Source organism: Heterodontus francisci, chromosome 15 (assembly GCF_036365525.1).
Source record: "Heterodontus francisci isolate sHetFra1 chromosome 15, sHetFra1.hap1, whole genome shotgun sequence".
In the NCBI taxonomy this organism is placed as follows: Eukaryota; Metazoa; Chordata; class Chondrichthyes; order Heterodontiformes; family Heterodontidae; genus Heterodontus; species Heterodontus francisci.
Genome location: NC_090385.1, coordinates 948,267 through 969,421, shown reverse-complemented (window position 1 = coordinate 969,421; position 21,155 = coordinate 948,267). Strand labels below are relative to the sequence as shown.

Here is a 21,155-nt window from a genome sequence, read left to right as displayed (position 1 = left end):
TTTGGAAGTTACTGTGTTTTGTATTAGTGTTTCTACTCACTCCATCAGCTGTTCCGTTTCTTACATTTTGTCAATTTCTCTTTTTTTTGTTGGATGGAATAACGGGCTGCATTGAGATTGTCTCCTGTAATATAGAAGTGTCAATGTTTCTCTTTCATGCACCAGGTGCTCCTGTGGTTTGTCTGAGTTGAGTTATTAATGGTGTTGATTTATTTGGAAATCAGCTGAGACTACCAATCTCATTTCAGATCAGGTTCTTAAGCATCTGGTAGAGGGAGGGAACTTTTAGACCATCATTCTGTCCTGTATTCACACCTAGGTACTAACATGTGAAAGTGTGGCACCTGAATAACCACCACTGAGTTGCACAATTTCCTGGAATATATATTTTTATATATTTTTCCATAGAATCATAGAATTGTTACAGCACCTTTTTGGAGGCCATTCGGCCCATTGTGTCTGTGACAACTTTCTGTAAGAGCAACTCACTTAGTCCCATACCCCACATTTTCTCTGTAGCCCTGCAGATTCTTTTTCTTCAGATAATTATCCAATTTCCCTTTTAAAGTCACGATTGAATCTGTCTCCCCCACACTCTCGGGGTGCATTCCAGATCCCAACCACTGGCTGTGTAAAAAAGCTTTTCCTAATGTCACATCTGGCCCTTTTGTCATTCACCTTAAAGCAGTGTCTTCTGGTTCTCAACCCTTCACCAATGAGAACAATTTCGCCCTAACTACTCCATCCCAGACCCCTCATGATTTTGAACACATGTGTTGTATGCTAATGAGCTAAGTACCAGGACATAGTAATGTGACTAGAAGCCATTGTCACACTGCAACTGTAACACACTAGACAGAAGTTCTGAACAGTTTGCTCTGGATTAAATATAATTGTTTAGCTGTTAATACACCTGTTAGAGATCTTCAAAGGACACTGGAATCCACATACTTCATTGTGTTGCTTAAGATAACACAAAGAACACATGACATGGTGGCAGTTGTAGTGAAAAGACCAGCTATAACCTTGAGACCATAGGCAAAACAGTAAACCAGTGAAGAAACTTTAAAACAAGTACCTGAAAAGAGTGAAAGAAATACTAGCCCAAACAGTGGAAAGAAGAACAAACTTACCTCCAGCTGTGGGAGACAGAGCACTGAACGATAGGCTGTAAATATATCCCTGTGATCGGGTGAGTCATTGTACCAATGGTCACGAAATCCTGGTTTAGAGGAAAAGCTTTGAAATGCTTAGAAAATTGTCTTTTTTTTTGAAGCCTCTGTGGGAGAGAGAAAGAAAATGGGGAAAACCCAATTCCTTATTTAGGCTAATCGAGGTTGGCGTCATTACAGGAGACATCTGGAAAAAAGTATGGGAACCTCCGAATGCTGCAGAGTCTCCATTCACACAGCCAAAGCTAAAAAAATAATTAAATCAGTTAACTGTGAAGATAAATAAACTCTAGCAAAAAAAGCAAAGGGGAAGCTCTTGAAGTTCCTATCAAACAGCTGTGTAAACATACAAGCTGAAGTTCTGAAAACAAAATAAACAGAGAACACTGTCAAGCACCTGTTACACTCCATCAAAGCAGCTGGTCTAAATAAAAGAATTTCTTAAAGGGGAAACAGCACAGAGTTAATAGAACAATGTTCAAAATCAATTTCAAACCACAAATAGAAAAGTCATAAATACAGTGCTGAAGGCACACAGCTGAACAAAGTTAAATATTGAGCAAAAAACAAAAGAACAGCAGAAAAATGGCTATCAAATTTCCCAGCATGAGCTACAAGGCCAGTGATATCCTATCCAAGTTAAAACAAAGAATGCAGTTATGCTTCACAGACGAAGCGGTTGTAGAATCAGAGAAGCAGTTGGAAATGAGGGGCTATACCGAATCAATACCTCTGGTTTATCTGAAGAGGTCCAGAACGATCCCGCAAAGATATGGAAAGTGCTAAAAGATCAACTGTGGATAAGAGTGAATCAATAAATCAGTTCATCAGTATATGCTGTAGTAAGGGCAACAAAAACAATTTTTTTTTCAGAAACTGAGCTGTTGGAGCAAATAATAGAGCTGGTGATTGTCTCAACACCTATTCAAGTTTTTCAAAAAGACCTCTTGGGTGGTGGGGGAGAAGAAAGGTCACAGCATTGATGCACTGGTAGAAGACGGCCAGAAATAGAGCTATTGTAGCTGGACAACAACATCTGCAAGCACTAGTTGCAGCCGACAGTATCGGCATGATAACCAGATCGCAAAAAGCAAGCAAGCTGTGTGGTTTGTCCTACTCAGTGCAAAGTTGTCCTGCATTTCAAGACCTGCGCAGGCACTGACACCATTTTTAAAGGGCTTCGAGGCCTGCCGTTCAATTTAAATATTTAAAGATATATTGATTTTTAAAAATTAATAAATTTATCTTGCCCCTCTCCCACCCCCCAAAAACCATAGAATTAATTACTTGTCCTCTTCCCCCCCCCAACCAAAACACTTACCTTGACCACCTGACCTCCCCCCTCCAAAGTGCACCAAACCTACACTATAACCCTTCCCACCATCTCCTACACCAATGTTATGAATTTGACCCTGCTCCCCATCACCACCCCCCCCCCCCCCCCCCACACCCGCACTAAGAAACTTACCTTCTCCCCCCTCCACACCAGTGTTCTGCCTTGGTTCCCCAAACGGGGATCCGAAGGTGCGGTTGTGCCCATTCACTTAACCTATCTATATGTCTTTGCAGATAATTGTGTCCTTCTCACAACTTGACTTCCTACCGATCTTCGTATTGTTAGCAAATTTGGCTACAACACAATACAATATATTTGTAGAAGCTCTTACTGTCTGTTTTTATATTTCTTGTTAGTTTACTGTCATACTCTAATTTCTCCCTTTTTTTTAGTCATCCTCTGCTGGTTTCTAAAATTTTCCCAATCTTCTGATCTACCACAAATTTTTCCATCATTGTATGTCTTTTCTTTCATTTTGATACCATCCTTAACTTCTTTAGTTAGCCATGGGCTCATAGAGTTTTCCTTTCTCAATGGAATATACCTTTGAGAGTTATGAAATATGACCATTACTGTCTGCTACTGCTTTTCTACTGTCTTATCTTTTAACTTATTTTCCCAGTGCACTTTAGCCAACTCTGTCTTCATACTCTTGTAATTGCCTTTATTTAAGTTTAAGGCACTAGTTTCAGACCCAAAGTTCTCATACTCAAACTGAATGTGAAATTCATCATGTTATGATCACTCTTGCCTAGAAGATCCTTTACTACGTGGTCACTTATTAATCAGAAGTGGGGATGTTTACTGTTTGCTGATGGCACAGTGCTCAACACCATTCACGACTCCTCAGACACTGAAGCAGTCTCTGTAGAAATGCAGCAAGACCTGGACAATATCCAGGCTTGGGCTGATAAGTGGCAAGTAACATTCGTGCCACAAGTCCCAGGCAATGACCATCTCAAACAAGAGAGAATCTAACCATCTCCCCTTGACATTCAATGGCATTATAATCGCTGAAATTCCACTATCAACATCCTGGGGGTTACCATTGACCAGAAACGGAACTGGAGTAGCCATATATAGCTTGTAGCCATATAGACCATGGCTACAAGAGCAGGTCAGAGGCTAGGAATCCTGTGGCGAGTAACTCACCTCCTGACTCCCCAAAGCCTGTCCACCATCTACAAGGCACAAGTCAGGAGTGTGATGGAATACTCTCCACTTGCCTGGATGGATGCAGCTCCAAAAACACTCAAGAAGCTCAACATCATCCAGGACAAAGCAGCCCATTTGCTTGGCACCCTGTCCACAAGCATTCACTCCCTCCACCACTGACACACAGTGGCAGCTGTGTGTACTATCTACAAGATGCACTGCAGCAATGCACCAAGGCTGCTCAGGCAGCCCCTTCCAAACCCGCGACCTCTACCACTTAGAAGAACAAGGGCAGCAGATACATGGGAACACCGCCACCTGCAAGTTCCCCTCCAAGCCACCCACCATCTTGACTTAGAACTATATCGCCATTCCTTCACTGTCGCTGGGTCAAAATCATAGAACTCCCTTCCTAACAGCACTATTACCTACCCCACATGGACTGCAGCGGTTCAAGAAGGCAGCTCACCACCACCTTCTCATGGGCAATTAAGGATGGGTAATAAATTCTGGCCTGGCCAGTGACGCCCACATCCCATGAAACGAATTTATAAAAAACACATTACCCAGTCTAAAATAGCCTGCTCCCAGGTTGGTTCCAGAACCTATTGTTCTGAGAAACTGTCCCTAATACATCCGTGGACTCATCTTCCAGGCTATCATTGCCAATTTGATTAGTCCAATCTATGTGAAGATTCAAATCACCCACGATTATTGCAGTACCTTTCCTTCAACTCCCCTTATTACTTGATTTATATTCTGTTCTACAGCGCAGCTACTATTAGGGGGAGTATAAAATAACCCCACCAGTAACTTCTTTCCTTTGCTATTTCTTATCTCCACCCAAACTGATTCTACATCTTTATCTTCGAAGCCAAGATCATTTCTCACTGCTGTACTGATCTCATCCTTTATGAACAAAGCTCGTCCACCTCCTTTTCCTTTCTTCCTATCCTTCCAAACTGTCAAATACACTTGAATATTTAATTCCTAGCCTTGGTCACCTTGCAACCACATCTCTGTAATGGCTATCAAATCATACCTATTTATTTCTATTTGTGCTATCAATTCATCCAACTGGTTGTGAATGTTGCATGCATTCAGATAAAGAGCCTTTATTTCTGTCTTTTTACCATTTTCCCTACCCTGACCTTATTTGCTGATGCACTCTTATGTTTGTACGCTCTGTCCCTTCCTGTCACACTCTGGCTATCATTACCCATATCACTACCCTGCACTACTGCCTTGCCCTTTCTCTCTTAATTTTCTAAGTTTCTCCTCACCTGAACCCTCCTCCGCCCCACTATTTAGTTTAAAGTCTTCTCTACTGTCCTAGTTATACAATTCACCAGGGCACTGGTCCCAGTGTGGTTCAGGTGAAGGCCACCCCAATGGTACAGCCCCCTCTTTCCCCAGTACTGGTGCCAGTGTCCCATGAATCAAAACACATTTCTCCCATACCAATCTTTGAGCCACACATTCAACTTTCTGATCTTATTTACCCTATGCCAATTTGCTCATGGCTCAGGTAGTAACCCAGAGATTATTACCTTTGTGGTTCTGCTTTTTAATTTAGTCCCTAACTACTCATACTCCTTCAGCAGAACCTCTTAGTCCTACCTATATCATTGGCACCCACATGGACCATGGTAACTGGATCCCTCTTCAGCCCCAAGGAGATGTCCTTAACCCTAGCACTGGGCAGGCAACACAGCCTTTGGGACTCTCGCTCTCGGCTGCAGTAACTATCCTCCTAACTATACTATCCCCCTACTACTGCTACCACTATAATTCCTTTTTACTGCCCCCACTTAAATGGCCCCCTGAACCACAGTGCTGTGATCTGTTTGCTCATCCTCCCTACAGTCCCTGCTCTTGACCACACAAGCTGCAAGAACCTCAAGCTTGTTGGACAAGTGCAAGGGCTGAGGCTCCTCCATTGCTACCTTCTTGATCCCCATACCTGCCTCACTTGTAGTCACACCCTCCTGTACCTGAGAATAGACCAAATCTGAAGTATCTAGCCTAAGGAGTGTGACTGCCTCCTGGAACCAAGTGTCCAGGTAATTTTCTCCCTCCCTGATGCATCATAGTGTCTGAATCTCCGACTCCAGCTCCAACTCTGAGCTGAAGCTCCTCGAGCTGCAGACACTTACTGCAGGTGTAGTTGTTGTGGATCACACTGGTGTCTACCATTTCCCACATGCTACAGCTGCAACACCCCACCTGCCCTGTCATCTCCATTGTGTTTTATTTAACTAATTAGGTTTTGGAAATATCACTGATGATTTGTAGTTCTATTAGGTAGTTTAACTAATTCAACTACAAATTTAATACAATACTTGTATCTCCCCAGTACCAGTTTAAACTACTGTCCCAGTTTAGAAAGGAAAGAAACCTTAAAACTCACCAACCAATTGCCTGCCTACTCCCTAATTAATGCCTCTGGGCTTCAGCTCTCAGGTCTCATTGTCCCCGGCTCTCTCTCTCTCTCTTGGATCACTGCTTGTTCTATAAAAGACCAGAACAGCACCGAATTCCCACACTAACCAAATTCCTGAGTTAAGCACCCTGTCGCGCTAAACAGTGAGGAAGATCATAATAGACTTCCGAGGTATGGTGGAATGGGCAGATACATGGTAGATGAAATTTAACACAGAGAAGTGTGAAGTGTTTCATTTTGGAAGGAAGCATGAGAAGAGGCAGGTTAAACAAAATGGTACAATTTTAAAGAGTTTGCAAGAACAGGGAGACCTGGGTGTGTATGTACACTAATCTTTGAAGGTGGCAAGACAAGTTACATATGAATATATGAATTAGGAGCAGGAGTAGGCCATTCGGCCCCTCGGGCCTGCTCCGCCATTCAACAAGATCATGGCTGATCTGATTGCAACCGAAACTCCACATTCCTACCCCCGATAACCTTTCACTTCCTTGCTTATTGTTATTAAAGTGATTCTGTTTTTGTTAAAATAATCTTTCAGGAATTCACAGTCAAACTGAAGAAATGTTGGACCTGTTTTTTATCAAGAGGGTCATCAAGAAGACACTGAAAGAACTAGTTTGGCAACAATGTTTACTGGTTGTGACATAACTTAAGTTTAAAAAAAATAACAGAAACCCTGGTAACTGGGGAAGATGTGTGCAAAGAAGTGTCAGTTGCGCGCCCCTTGGCAGGACAGAACCCCAGCTCAGCCCTGCCTGTTCCATCTCTTTGAAAAGCCTGCAGAAGGAGAGAAGACTCCAACCTAGCTCAGTTTTCCAGCACCTCTCTAAAAGACCCTGAGAAATCCATTTTGTCAATTCATCTCATCTCCTGTCTTTGAATAAAAGCCTGATAAATTAATTCTCAACGCCGTCTGAAAAGAACTGTTCTAAAAAGATCCCAGTGACCACTTAAGGGCCTGGGGCGGACGGGCCATTTTTCATTGTCACCGCCCTGTGTAAAGTTGTGGTGGGAGTGGGTCGGGAAGGACCCCCTGAGCCTCCTGCTCCATTTTAGGACCTGCTCTTTGCTGGGGGCGTATAATTCTGGCCCTGATTAGAGTTTTTTATTCTGGGAAAAAGTATACGATTGACCATATTGGTAATTGGGAACATTTAAATATATTTTATGAGCCGTGGAGAAGTGGAACTAGAATAAACGGTGCAGTCCTCCCACCTCGGTCATAACAAGAATCTATCTACCTCTGCCTTAAAAATATTCAAAGACTCTGCTTCCACTGCCTTTTGAGGAAGAGAATTCCAAAGACTCATCACTCTCTGAGAGAAAAATTTCTCCTCATCTCTGTCTTAAATGGGCGACCGCTTATTTTTAAACAGTGACCCCTAATTCTAGACTCTCCCACAAGGGGAAACATCCTTTCCACATCCACCGTGTCAAGACCCCTCAGGATCTTATATGTTTCAATCAATTCCCCTCTGACTCTTCTAAACTCCAGCAGATACAAGCCTGGTCTGTCCAACCTTTCCTCATAAGACAACCCGCCCATTCCAGATATTAGTCCAGTCAACCTTATCTGAACTGCTTCCAATGCATTTACATCCTTCCTTAAATAAGACCAGTACAGTACACAGTACTCCAGATGTGGTCTCACCAACGCCCTGTATGAAGTATAACCTCCCTTCTTTTATATTCAATGCCCCTCGCAATAGACAATAACATTCTATTCTTTTAGAATCCATTATTAAGGAAGTAATAACAGGACATTTAGAAAGTCAAAACACAATCCATCAGAGTCAGCATGGTTTTATGAAGGGTAAATTGTGTTTGACTAATTTTCTAGAGTTCTTCAAAGATGTAACAAGTAAAGTGGATAATGGGGATCCTGTAGATGTAGTATATCTGGACTTAAGAAGGCATTTGATAAGGTGCCAAACAAAAGTTTAATACACAAGGTAAGATCACGTGGGGTTAGGGGCAATTTATTAGCTTGGATAGAGGATTGGCTAACCAACAGAAAGCAGAGAGTTGGGATAAATGGGTCCTTTTCTGGTTGGAAAGATGTAACTAGTGGGGTGCCACAGGGTTTGGGCCTCAGGCCCCAACTATTTAAAATCTATATTAATGACTTGGATGCAGGGATAGAAGGTACAATAGCCAAATTTGCAGATGACACAAAAATAGGTGGATAGTAAGTTGCAATAAAGAAATAAGAAATTTATAAATGGATATAGATAGGTTAGGTGAATGGGCCAAAATTTGGCAGATGGAGTTTAACGTGGATAAGTGTGAGGTTATCCATTTTGGTCGGAAGAATAGAAAGGCAAATTATTATCTAAATGGAGGGAAACTTCAGAATGCTTCGGTGCAGAGGGATCTGGGTGTCCTCGTGCATGAATCACAGAAAACTAGAATGCAGGTGCAGCAGGTAATAAGGAAGGCAAATGAAATTTTGGCATTTATTGCTAAAGGAATGAATAGAGTATAAAAGTAGGGAAGTGTTGCTGCAACTGTACAAGGCATTAGTGAGACCGTACCTGGAGTACTGCGTACAGTTTTGGTCCCCTTACTTGAGGAAGGATGTAGTTGCAATGGAGGCAGTTCAGAGGAGGTTCACTAGATTGATTCCAGAGATGAGGGGTTTGTCTTATGAAGAGAGATTGAGCAGTTTAGGCCCTTTCTGGAGTTTAGAAGAATGAGAGGAGATCTAATTGAGGTATATAAGATGATTAAGGGGATTGACAAAGTAGACGTAGAGAGGATGTTTCCTCTTGTGGGACAATCTAGAACAAGAGGTCATAGTTTTAGGATAAGGGGTAGCAGATCTAAAACAGAGATGAGGAGAAATTACTTCTCTCAAAGGGTCGTGAGTCTGTGGAATTCACTACCCCAGAGTGTGGTGGATGCCGGGACATTGAGTAAATTTAAGGAGATAGACAGATTTTTAATTAGTAATGGGTTGAAGGGTTAAGGAGAACGGGCAGGAAAGTGTAGTTGAGGCCGAGATGAGAGCAGCCATGATCGTATTGAATGGCGGAACAGGCTCGAGGGGCTGAATTGCCTCCTCCTGCTCCTCGTTCTTATGTTATGTTCTTCGATGTTTTCCTAATTACTTGCAGTATCTGCAAACTAATCTTTTGCAATTCATGCACTGGGACACCCAGATCCCTCTGCATCTCAGAGCTCTGCAATCTCTCACCATTTAGATAATATGCTTTTTTAATCTTCCTGCCAAAATGGACAATTTCCCACTTTCCCACATTATACTCCATTTGTCAGATATTTGCCCACTCACTTAACTCACTTTAAATTTTGAATTGCAACGTAGGGATTGAAACCCTTTAAAAAGAAACCCTTTAATTCCATTTGCCTGCGCAGTGTGCCTGATGGCATTGCTGGGGATAGACTGCCGGCCGCCTCCCCATCAATCGGGGGGGGCGGGGAGGATATCTATATCCCTTTGTAGCCTCCTTATGTCCTCTTCACAGCTTATTTTCCTACCTATCTTTGTGTCATCAGCAAATTTAGCAACCATACATTCAGTCCCTTCAACAACCAAGTTATTTATATAAATTGTAAAATAACGGAGGTCCCAGCATTGATCTCTGTGACACACCACTTGTTGCATCTTGCCAACCAGAAAATGACCTATTTATGCTAACTCCCCGTTAGCCAGCCAATCTTCTATCCATGCCAATATGTTCCACCTTACACCATGAGCTTTTATTTTCCTTTGATGTGGCATCTTCTCAAATGCCTTCTGGATATCTAAGTACAGTACATCCACCGGTTCCCCTTTAGCAACAGCACATGTTACTTTTTCAAAGAATTCCAATAAATTGGTTAAACATGATTCCCCTTTCACAAAACCATGTTGACTCTGGGCTGGCTTTTTCATTTTCACCGCCGAAATCAGTGGCAGATGTGAACAATGGTGAGCCACCCGTGCGGACCGCACGTCGCGGAGCCGCTGCAATATTAAACGTGGTGGTTCATTTATATGACCGAGGCATAATGCCCTCCGCACCCTCCCCCCCACCCCCCACCGATTGATGGGGAAGCGGCTGGCAGTCTATCCCCAGCAATGGCATCAGGCAAACTGCGCAGGTGCCGATGCCATTTTTAAAGGGTTTCAATCCCTACGTTGCAATTCAAAATTTAAATGGACATTGTTTAAAAAAATTAAATAACTTGATCCTGACCCTCTTCCCCATGCCCACCCTCCCCCCGACCAATAACCATAAAATTAAGTACCTGCCCTCTTTTCACTAACCCCCCACCCCCTGCAAAGTTCATAAACTTTCAACTTTACCCCTTCCCTCCACCCCATAGACCAATTAAATTACTCTGACGCTGCTCCCCCCCCTCCCCACCAATGTTTTGCATCGGATCTCCAGACAGAGATCCAAAGGTGCGGGAGTGCTGGCCACCGGCATCAATATCAGCCCGGAACGGACGGCAGGAGCAGGTAATTAATTAATTTACATTTTTAAAATATGCAGATCTGGCTCCCGTTGACGAGTGGCAGGGGGGTCAGCACAAGTCCTCGCCTCCGCTGGCAATATCGGACCAGGCCTTTCCAGTCTCGAGGCCCTTAGTGCGGCTCTGCTGGAGGCATTTTCTGGTCCCCCACCACAACCCCCAACATTGGGGGGGTCTGTAAAATCCAGCCCTCTATCTGATTACCTTGAATTTTTCTAAAAGCCCTGCTATAATGTCTTTAATAATAGCTTCTAACATTTTCCCGAAGACAGATGTTAAGCTAACTGGTTTGTAGTTTCCTGCTTTCTGTCTCCCTCCCTTTTTGAATAAAAGGAGTTACATTTGCTATTTTCCAATCTAACAGAACCTTCCCTGAATGTAGGGAATTTTGGAAAATTAAAACCAACGCATCAACTATCTCACTGGCCACTTCTTTTAAGACCCCAGGATGAAGTCCATCAGGGCCCAGGGACTTGTCAGCCCACAGCTCCAACAATTTGCTCAGTGCCACTTCCCTGGTGATGGTAATTTTCTTGAATTCCTCCCCCACTTCCAGTTCCTGATTTACAGCTATTTCTGGGATGTTACTTGTATTCTCTATGGTGAAGACCGATGCAAAATATCTGTTCAACCCCCTCATCTGCCATCTCCTTATTTTCCCTTATTAATTCCCCAGACTCACTTCCAATAGGACCAACACTCACTTTGTTAACTCATTTCGTTTTTAAATATCGATACAAACTCTTAGTATCTGTCCTTGTATTTCTGGCTAGCTTTCTCTCGTACTCTAATTTTTCCCCTCCTTAATAATCTTTTAGTCCTTCTTTGCTGTTCTTTATATTCTGTCCAATTGTTTGACCTTCGGCAAGAGTACTGAAGACCTGTGCTCCAGAACTTGCCGCGCCCCTAGCCAAGCTGTTCCAGTACAGCTACAACACTGGCATCTACCCGGCAATGTAGAATATTGCCCAGGTATGTCCCTGTACTCAAAAAGCAGGACAAGTCCAACCCTGCCAATTACCGCCCCATCAGCCTACTCTCAATCATCAGTAAAGTGTTGGAAGGTGTCGTCAAAAGTGCTATCAAGCGGTACTTGCTTAGCAAGAACCTGCTCACTGACGCTCAGTTTGGGTTCCGCCAGGGCCACTCAGCTCCTGACCTCATTACAGCCTTGGTTCAAATATGGACAAAAGAGCTGAACTCAAGAGGTGAGGTGAGAGTGACTGCCCTTGACGTCAAGGCAGCATTTGACTGAGTATGGCATCAAGGAGCCCTGGCAAAACTGGAGTCAATGGGAATCAGGGGGGAAAACCCCCCAGCTGGTTGGAGTCATACCTAGCACAAAGGTAGATGGTTGTGGTTGTTGGAGGTCAATCATCTGAGCTCCAGGACATCACTGCAGGAGTTCCTCAGGGTACTGTCCTAGGCCCAACCATCTTCAGCTGCTTCATCAATGACCTTCCTTCAATCATTAGGTCAGAAGTGGGGATGTTCGCTGATGATTGCACAATGTTCAGCACCATTCGCGACTCCTCAGATACTGAAGCAGTCCGTGTAGAAGTGCAGCAAGACTTGGACAATATCCAGGCTTGGGCTGATAAGTGGCAAGTAACATTCACGCCGCACAAGCGCCAGGCAATGACCATCTCCAACAAGAGAGAATCTAACCATCTCCCCTTGACATTCAATGGCATTAAGATCGCTGAATCTCCAACTATCAACATCCTAGAGGCTACCATTGACCAGATACTGAACTGGAGTAGCCATATAAATACTGTGGCTACAAGAGCAGGTCAGAGGCTTGGAACCCTGCGGTGAGTAACTCACCTCCTGACTCCCCAAAGCCTGTCCACCATCTACAAGGCACAAGTCAGGAGTGTAATGGAATACTCTCCACTTGCCTGGATGGGTGCAGCTCCAACAACACTCAAGAAGCTCGACACCATCCAGGACAAAGCAGCCCACTTGATTGGCACCCCATCCACAAACATTCACTCCCTCCACCACTGACGCACAGTGGTAGCAGTGTGTACCATCGACAAGATGCACTGCAGCAACGCACCAAGGCTCCTTCGACAGCACCTTCCAAACACGCAAAATCTACCAACTAGAAGGACAAGGGCAGCAATTGCATGGGAACACCACCACCTGCAAGTTCCCCTCCAAGTCACACACCATCCTGACTTGGAACTATATTGCCGTTCCTTCACTGTCGCTGGGTCAAAATCCTGGAATTCCCTTCCTAACAGCACTGGGGGTGTACCTACCTCCCATGGACTGCAGCAGTTCAAGAAGGCAGCTCACCACCACCTACTCAGGGGCAATTAGGAATGGGCAATAAATGGTGGCCTAGCCAGTGACGCCCAAATCCCATGAATGAATAAAAAAAAACTATCCCCATATCAAAGAACAAAGAACAGTACAGCACAGGAACAGGCCATTCGGCCCTCCAAGCCTGCACCGATCTTGATGCCTGCCTAAACTAAAACCTTCTGCATTTCCTCTATTCCCTTCCTATTCACGTATTTGTCAAGATGCCTCTTAAACGTCGCTATCGTATCTGCTTCCACCACCTCCCCCGGCAGCAAGTTCCAGGCACTCACCACCCTCTGTGTAAAGAACTTGCCTCGCACATCCCCTCTAAACTTTGCCCTTTGCACCTTAAACCTATGTCCCCTAGTAACTGACTCTTGCACCCTGGGAAAAAGCTTCTGACTATCCACTCTGTCCATGCCGCTCATAACTTTGTAAACCTCTATCATGTCGCCCCTCCACCTCCGTCATTCCAGTGAAAACAATCCAAAGTTACCCAACCTCTCCTCATAGCTAATACCCTCCAGACCAGGCAACATCCTGGTAAACCTCTTCTGTACCCTCTCCAAAGCCTCCACGTCCTTCTGGCAGTGTGGCGACCAGAATTGCACGCAATATTCTAAGAGTAGCCGAACTAAAGTTCTGTACAGCTGCAGCATGACTTGCCAATTTTTATACTCTATGCCCCGACCGATGAAGGCAAGCATGCCGTATGCCTTCTTGACTACCTTATCCACCTGCATTGCCACTTTCAGTGACCTGTGGACCTGTACGCCCAGATTTCTCTGCCTGTCAATACTCCTAAGGGTTCTACCATATACTGTATACCTCCCACCTGTATTAGACCTTCCAAAATGCATTACCTCACACTTGTCCGGATTAAACTCCATCTGCCATTTCTCTGCCCAAGTCTCCAACCGATCTATATCCTGCTGTATCCTCTGACAATCCTCATCATTATCCGCAACTCCACCAACCTTTGTGTCGTCCGCAAACTTACTAATCAGACCAGCTACATTTTCCTCCAAACCATTTATATATACTACAAACAGCAAAGGTCCCAGCACTGATCCCTGCGGAACACCACTAGTCACATCCCTCCATTCAGAAAAGAACCCTTCCACTGCTACCCTCTGTCTTCTATGACCGAACCAGTTCTGTATCCATCTTGCCAGCTCACCTCTGATCCCGTGTGACTTCACCTTTTGTACTAGTCTGCCATGAGGGACCTTGTCAAAGGCTTTACTGAAGTCCATGTCGACAACATCCACTGCCCTTCCTTCATCAAGTTTTTGCGATCAAAGTGGATAACCTCACATTTATCCACATTGTATGCACCTGCCATGCATTTGCCCACTCACTCAACTTTTCCAAATCACCCTGAAAACTCTCTGCATCCTCCTCACAACTCACCCTCCCACTCAGTTTTGTGTCATCCGCAAATTTGGACATATTACATTTAGTTCCCTCATCTAAATCGTAAATGTATATTGTGAATAGCTGAGGTCCTAGCACCGATATCTGCGGTACCCCACTAGTCACTGCCTGCCATTCGGAAAAAGACCCATTTATTCCTACTCTTTGTTTCCTGTCTGCCAACCAATTTTCTATCCATCACAATACACTACCCCCAATCCTTTAATTTTACACGCTAATCTCTTATGTGGGACTTTGTCGAAAGCCTTCTGAAAGTCCAAATAAATCACATCCACCGGCTCCCCCTCATCAACTCTACTAGTTACATCCTCGAAGAATTCTAGAAGATTTGTCAAGCATGATTTCCCTTTCATAAATCCATGCTGACTCTGTGCGATTCTACCTCTGTTCTCAAAAATGCTCTGCTACAACATCTTTGATAATGGACTCTAGAATTTTCCCCACTACCGACGTCAGGCTGACTGGTCTATAATTCCCTGTTTTCTCTCTACCTCCCTTTTTAAATAGTGGGGTTACATTAGCTACCCTCCAATCTGTAGGAACTGTTCCAGAGTCTATAGAATCTTGGAAAATGACCACCAATGCATCCACTATTTCTAGGGCCACTTCCTTAAGTACTCTGGGATGCAGACCATCAGGCCCTGGGGATTTATCGGCCTTCAGTCCCATGAATTTCCCCAACACTATTTCTCTACTAATACTGATTTCCTTCAGTTCCTCCCTCTCACTAAACCCTATGTTCCCCAATATTTCTGTATGATATTTGTGCCCTCCTTTGTGAAGACAGAACCAAACTATGCATTTAGTTGGTCAGCCATTTCTTTGTTCCCCATAATAAATTCCCGTTACTTTTTTTTAATTCATTCATCGGAAGTGGGCGTCGCTGGCCAGGCCAGCATTTATTGCCCATCCCTAATTGCCCTTGAGAACGTGATGGCGAGCTGCCTTCTTGAACTGCTGCAGTCCATGTGGGGGAGGTACACCCATAGTGCTGTTAGGAAGGGAGTTCCAGGATTTTGACCCAGCGACAGTGAAGGAACAGCGATATAGTTCCAAGTCAGGATGGTGTGTGACTTGGAGGGGATCTTGCAGGTGGTGATTTAGTTTAGTTTAGTTTAGAGATACAGCACTGAAACAGGCCCTTCGGCCCACCGAGTCTGTGCCGACCATCAACCACCCATTTATATTAATCCTACACTAATTCCATATTCCTACCACATCCCCACCTGTCCCTATATTTCCCAACCACATACCTATACTAGGGGCAATTTATAATGGCCAATTAACCTATCACCCTGCAAGTCTTTGGCATGTGGGAGGAAACCGGAGCACCCGGAGAAAACCCACGCAGACACAGGGAGAACTTGCAAACTCCACACAGGCAGTACCCAGAATTGAACCCGGGTCGCTGGAGCTGTGAGGCTGCGGTGCTAACCACTGTGCCGCCCATGCATTTGCTGCCCTTGTCCTTCTAGTTGATAGAGGTCACGTGTTTGGAAGGTGCTGTCGAAGGAGCCTTGGTGCATTGCTGCAGTGCATCTTGTAGATGGTACACACTGCTGCCATTGTGCGTCGGTGGTGGAGGGAGTGAATGTTTGTAGATGGGGTGCCAATCAAGCGGGCTGCTTTGTCCTGGATGGTGTCGAGCTTCTTGAGTGTTGTTGGAGCTGCACCCATCCAGGCAAGTGGAGAGTATTCCATCACACTCCTGACTTGTGCCTTGTAGATGGTGGACAGGCTTTGGGGAGTCAGGAGGTGAGTTACTCGCCTCAGGATTCCTAGCCTCTGACCTGCTCTTGTAGCCACGCTATTTATATGGCTACTCCAGTTCAGTTTCTGGTCAATGGTAGCCCCTAGGATGTTGATAGTTGGAGATTCAGCGATCTTAATGCCATTGAATGTCAAGGGGAGATGGTTAGATTCTCTCTTGTTGGAGATGGTCATTGCCTGGGACTTGTGTGGCGCGAATGTCACTTGCCACTTATCAGCCCAAGGCTGGATATTGTCCAGGTCTTGCTGCATTTCTACACGGACTGCTTCAGTATCTGAGGAGTCACGAATGGTGCTGAACATTGTGCGATCATCAGCGAACATCCCCACTTCTGACCTTATGATTGAAGGAAGGTCATTGATGAAGCAGCTGAAGATGGTTGGGCCTAGGACACTAGCTTGACGAACTCCTGCAGTGATGTCCTGGAGCTGACTTGATTGACCTCCAACAACCACAACCATCTTCCTTTGCGCTAGATATGACTCCAGCCAGTGGAGGGTTTTCCCCCTGTTTCCCATTGACGTCAGTTTTGCTAGGGCTCCTTGATGCCATACTCGGCCAAATGCTGCCTTGATGTCAAGGGCAGTCACTCTCACCTCACCTCTTGAGTTCAGCCCTTTTGTCCATGTTTGAACCAAGGCTGTAATGAGGTCAGGAGCTGAGTGGCCCTGGCGGAACCCAAACTGAGCGTCACTGAGCAGGTTATTGCTAAGCGAGTGCCGCTTTATGGCACTGTTGATGACACTTTCCATCACTTTACTGATGATTGAGAGTAGGCTAATGGGGCGGTAATTGGCCGGGTTGGACTTGTCCTGCTTTTTGTGTACAGGACATACCTGGGCAATTTTCCACATTGCCAGGTAGATGCCAGTGTTGTAGCTGTACTGGAACAGCTTGGCTAGGGGCGCGGCAAGTTCTGGAGCGCAGATCTTCAGTACTATTGCCGGAATATTGTCAGGGCCCATAGCCTTTGCAGTATCCAGTGCCTTCATTCGTTTCTTGATATCACGCGGAGTGAATCAAATTGGCTGAAGTCTGGCATCTATGATGCTGGGGACTTCAGGAGGAGGCCGAGATGGATCATCAACTCGGCACTTCTGGCTGAAGATTGTTGCAAATGCTTTCGCCTTATCTTTCACACTGATGTGCTGGGCTCCCCCATCATTGTGGATGGGGATATTTGTGGAGCCACCTCCTCCAGTTAGTTGTTTAATTGTCCATCACCATTCACGACTGGATGTGGCAGGACTGCAGAGCTTAGATCTGATCCGTTGATTATGGGATCGCTTAGCTCTGTCTATCACATGCTGCTTACGCAGCTTGTCCTGTGTTGTAGCTTCACCAGGTTGACACCTCGTTTTGAGGTATGCCTGGTGCTGCTCCTGGCATGCCCTCTTGCATTCTTCATTGAACCAGGGTTGGTCTCCTGGCTTGATGGTAATGGTAGGGTGGGGGATATGCCGGGCCATGAGGTTACAGATTGTGGTTGAGTACAATTCTGCTGCTGCCCCACAGCACCTCATGGATGCCCAGTTTTGCATTGTTAGATCTGTTTGAAATCCATCCCATTTAGCACGGTGATAGTGCCACACAACACGATGGAGGGTATCCTCAATGTGAAGGCAGGACTTCGTCTCCACAAGGACTGTGTGGTGGTCACTCCTACCAATACTGTCATGGACAGATGCATCCGCAGCAGGCAGATTGGTGAGGACAAGGTCAAGTATGTTTTCCCCTCTTATTGGTTCCCTCACCACCTGCCGCAGACCCAGTCTAGCAGTTATGTCCTTCAGGACTCAGCCAGTCATGGTGCTACCGAGCCACTCCTGGTGATCGATGTTGAAGTCCCGCACCCAGAGTACATTCTGTGCCCTTGCCACCCTCAGTGCTTCCTCCAAGTGCTGTTCAACATGGTGGAGTACTGAGTCATCAGCTGAGGGAGGGCGGTAGGTGGTAATCAGCAGGTGGTTTCCTTGTCCATCTTTGATCTGATGCCATGAGACTTCATGGGGTCCGGAGTCGATGTTGAGGACTCCCAGGGCAACTCCCTCCCTACTGTATAACACTGTGCAGCCACCTCTGCTGGTGGGACAGGACATACCCGGGACGGTGATGGCAGTGTCTGGGCTATTGTCTGTAAGGTATGATTCCGTGAGTATGACTATGTCAGGCTGTTGTATGACTGGTCTGTGGGACAGCTCTCTCAACTTTGACACAAGCCCCCAGATGTTAACAAGAAGGACTTTGCAGGATCGACCGGGCTGGGTTTGACATTGTCGTTTCCGGTGCCTAGGTCGATGCCGGGTGGTCCGTCCGGTTTCATTCCTTTTTATTGACTTCGTAGCAGTTAGGTACAACTGAGTGGCTTGCTAGGCCATTTCAGAGGGCATGTAAGAGTTAACCACATTGCTGTGGGTCTGGAGTCACATGTAGGCCAGACCAGGTAAGGACAGCAGATTTCCTTCCCTAAAGGACATTAGTGAACCAGATGGGTTTTTACAACAATCGACAATGGTTTCATGGCCATCATTAGACTAGCTTTTTAATTCCCGATTTATTAATTGAATTCAAATTCCACCTTCTGCTGTGTTGGGATTTGAACCCATGTCCCCAGAGGACTAGGTTACTAGTCCAGTGACAATACCACTACGCCACCGCCTCCCCCTTCTGACTATACGGGACATACATTTGTCTTCACCAATCTTTTTCTCTTCACATACCTATAGAAACTTTTACAGTCAGTTTTTATGTTCTCTGCAAGCTCGTATTCTATTTTCCCCTTCTTAATCAATCACAAGGTAAGATCATATGGGGTTAGGGGCAATTTATTAGCTTGGATAGAGGATTAACCAACAGAAAACAAATAGGTCTTTTCTGGTTGGCAAGATGTAACGAATGGGGTGCCTCAGGGTTCGGTCCTCGGGCCCCAACTATTTACAATCTATATTAATGACTTGGATGCAGGGATAGAAGGTGCTATAGCCTTAGCTTAGAGCGAGAACAAACAGTTGTTATCTCTGGGTTGTTGCCTGTGCCACATGCTAGCGAAGTGAGGAATAGGGAGAGGAGTTGAACACGTGGCTGCAGGGATGGTGTAGGAGGGAGGGTTTTGGTTTCCTGGATAACTGGGGCTCTTTCTGGGGTAGGTGGGACCTCTACAAACAGGATGGTCTTCACCTGAACCAGAGGGGTACCAATATCCTGGGGGGGAGATTTGCTAGTGCTCTTCGGGGGGGTTTAAACTAATTCAGCAGGGGGATGGGAACCTAAATTGTAGTTCCAGTGTACAGGATGTTGAGAGTAGTGAGGTCAGGGATGAGGTTATAAGGACGCAAGAGGGCACTGGCAAGCAAAAACCTGGTTTAAAGTGTGTCTACTTCAACGCCAGGAGCATCTGGAATAAGGGGGGTGAGCTTGCAGCATGGGTTGGTACCTGGGGTCTCGATGTTGTGGCCATTTCGGAGACATGGGTAGAGCAGGGACAGGGATGGATGTTGCAGGTTCCGGGATTTAGATGTTTCAGTAAGAACAGAAAAGATGGTAAAAGAGGGGGGGGGGGGGTGTGGCATTGTTAATCAAGGAGAGTATTACGGCAGCAGAAAGGACGTTTGAGGACTCGTCCACTGAGGTAGTATGGGCCGAGGTTAGAAACAGGAGAGGAGAGGTCACCCTGTTGGGAGTTTTCTATAGACCTCCGAATAGTTCCAGAGATGTAGAGGAAAGGATAGCAAAGATGATTCTCGACAGGAACGAGAGTAACAGGGTAGTTGTTATGGGGGACTTTAACTTTCCAAATATTGACTGGAAATACTATAGTTCGAGTACTTTAGATGGGTCAGTTTTTGTCCAGTGTGTGCAGGAGGGTTTTCCGACACAGTATGTAGACAGGCCAACCAGGGGCGATGCCACATTGGATTTGGTACGGGGTAATGAACCCGGCCAGGTGTTAGATTTAGATGTAGGTTAGCACTTTGGTGACAGTGATCACAATTCGGTTAGGTTTACCTTAGCGATGGGCAGGGACAGGTATATACCGCAGGGCAAGAATTAAAGCTGGGGGAAGGAAATTATGATGCGATTAGGCAAGATTTAGGATGCGTAGGATGGGGAAGGAAACTGCAGGGGATGGGCACAATCGAAATGTGGAGCTTATTCAAGGAGCAGCTACTGCGTGTCCTTGATAAGTATGTACCTGTCAGGCAGGGAGGAAGTTGTCGAGCGAGGGAGCCGTGGTTTACTAAAGAAGTTGAAGCGCTTGTCAAGAGGAAGAAGGCGGCTTATGTTAGGATGAGACGTGAAGGCTCAGTTAGGGCGCTTGAGAGTTACAAGCTGGCCAGGAAGGATCTAAAGGGAGAGCTTAGAAGAGCGAGGAGAGGACACGACAAGGAGGAGGTGTTAGCAATTTTGGAAAGTGTGAAAATAGATAAGTCCCCTGGGCCAGATGGGATTTATCCTAGGATTCTCTGGGAAGCCAGGGAGGAGATTGCAGAGCCTTTGTCCTTGATCTTTATGTCGTCATTGTCGACAGGAATAGTGCCGGAAGACTGGAGGATAGCAAATGTTGTCCCCTTGTTCAAGAAGGGGAGTAGAGACAGCCCTGGTAATTATAGACCTGTGAGCCTTACTTCGGTTGTGGGTAAAATGTTGGAAAAGGTTATAAGAGATAGGATTTATAATCATCTTGAAAAGAATAAGTTCATTAGCGATAGTCAGCACGGTTTTGTGAAGGGTAGGTCGTGCCTCACAAACCTTATTGAGTTTTTTGAGAAGGTGACCAAACAGGTGGATGTGGGTAAAGCCGTGGATGTGGTGCATATGGATTTCAGTAAGGTGTTTGATAAGGTTCCCCACGGTAGGCTATTGCAGAAAATACGCAAGTATGGGATTGAAGGTGATTTAGTGCTTTGGATCAGAAATTGGCTAGCTGAAAGAAGACAGAGGGTGGTGGTTGATGGCAAATGTTCATCCTGGAGTTTAGTTACTAGTGGTGTACCGCAAGGATCTGTTTTGGGGCCACTGCTGTTTGTCATTTTTATAAATGACCTG

General features: G+C 45.4%; 1 protein-coding gene across 1 annotated transcript in view; it reads left to right on the top strand.

Moving 5' to 3' along the window:
* The window catches only part of LOC137377458 (calcium-binding protein 39-like), a 147,932-nt gene that overhangs the window by 43,754 nt on the left and 83,023 nt on the right, over positions 1 to 21,155 (top strand). The gene's annotated exons all lie outside the window — the stretch shown is intronic.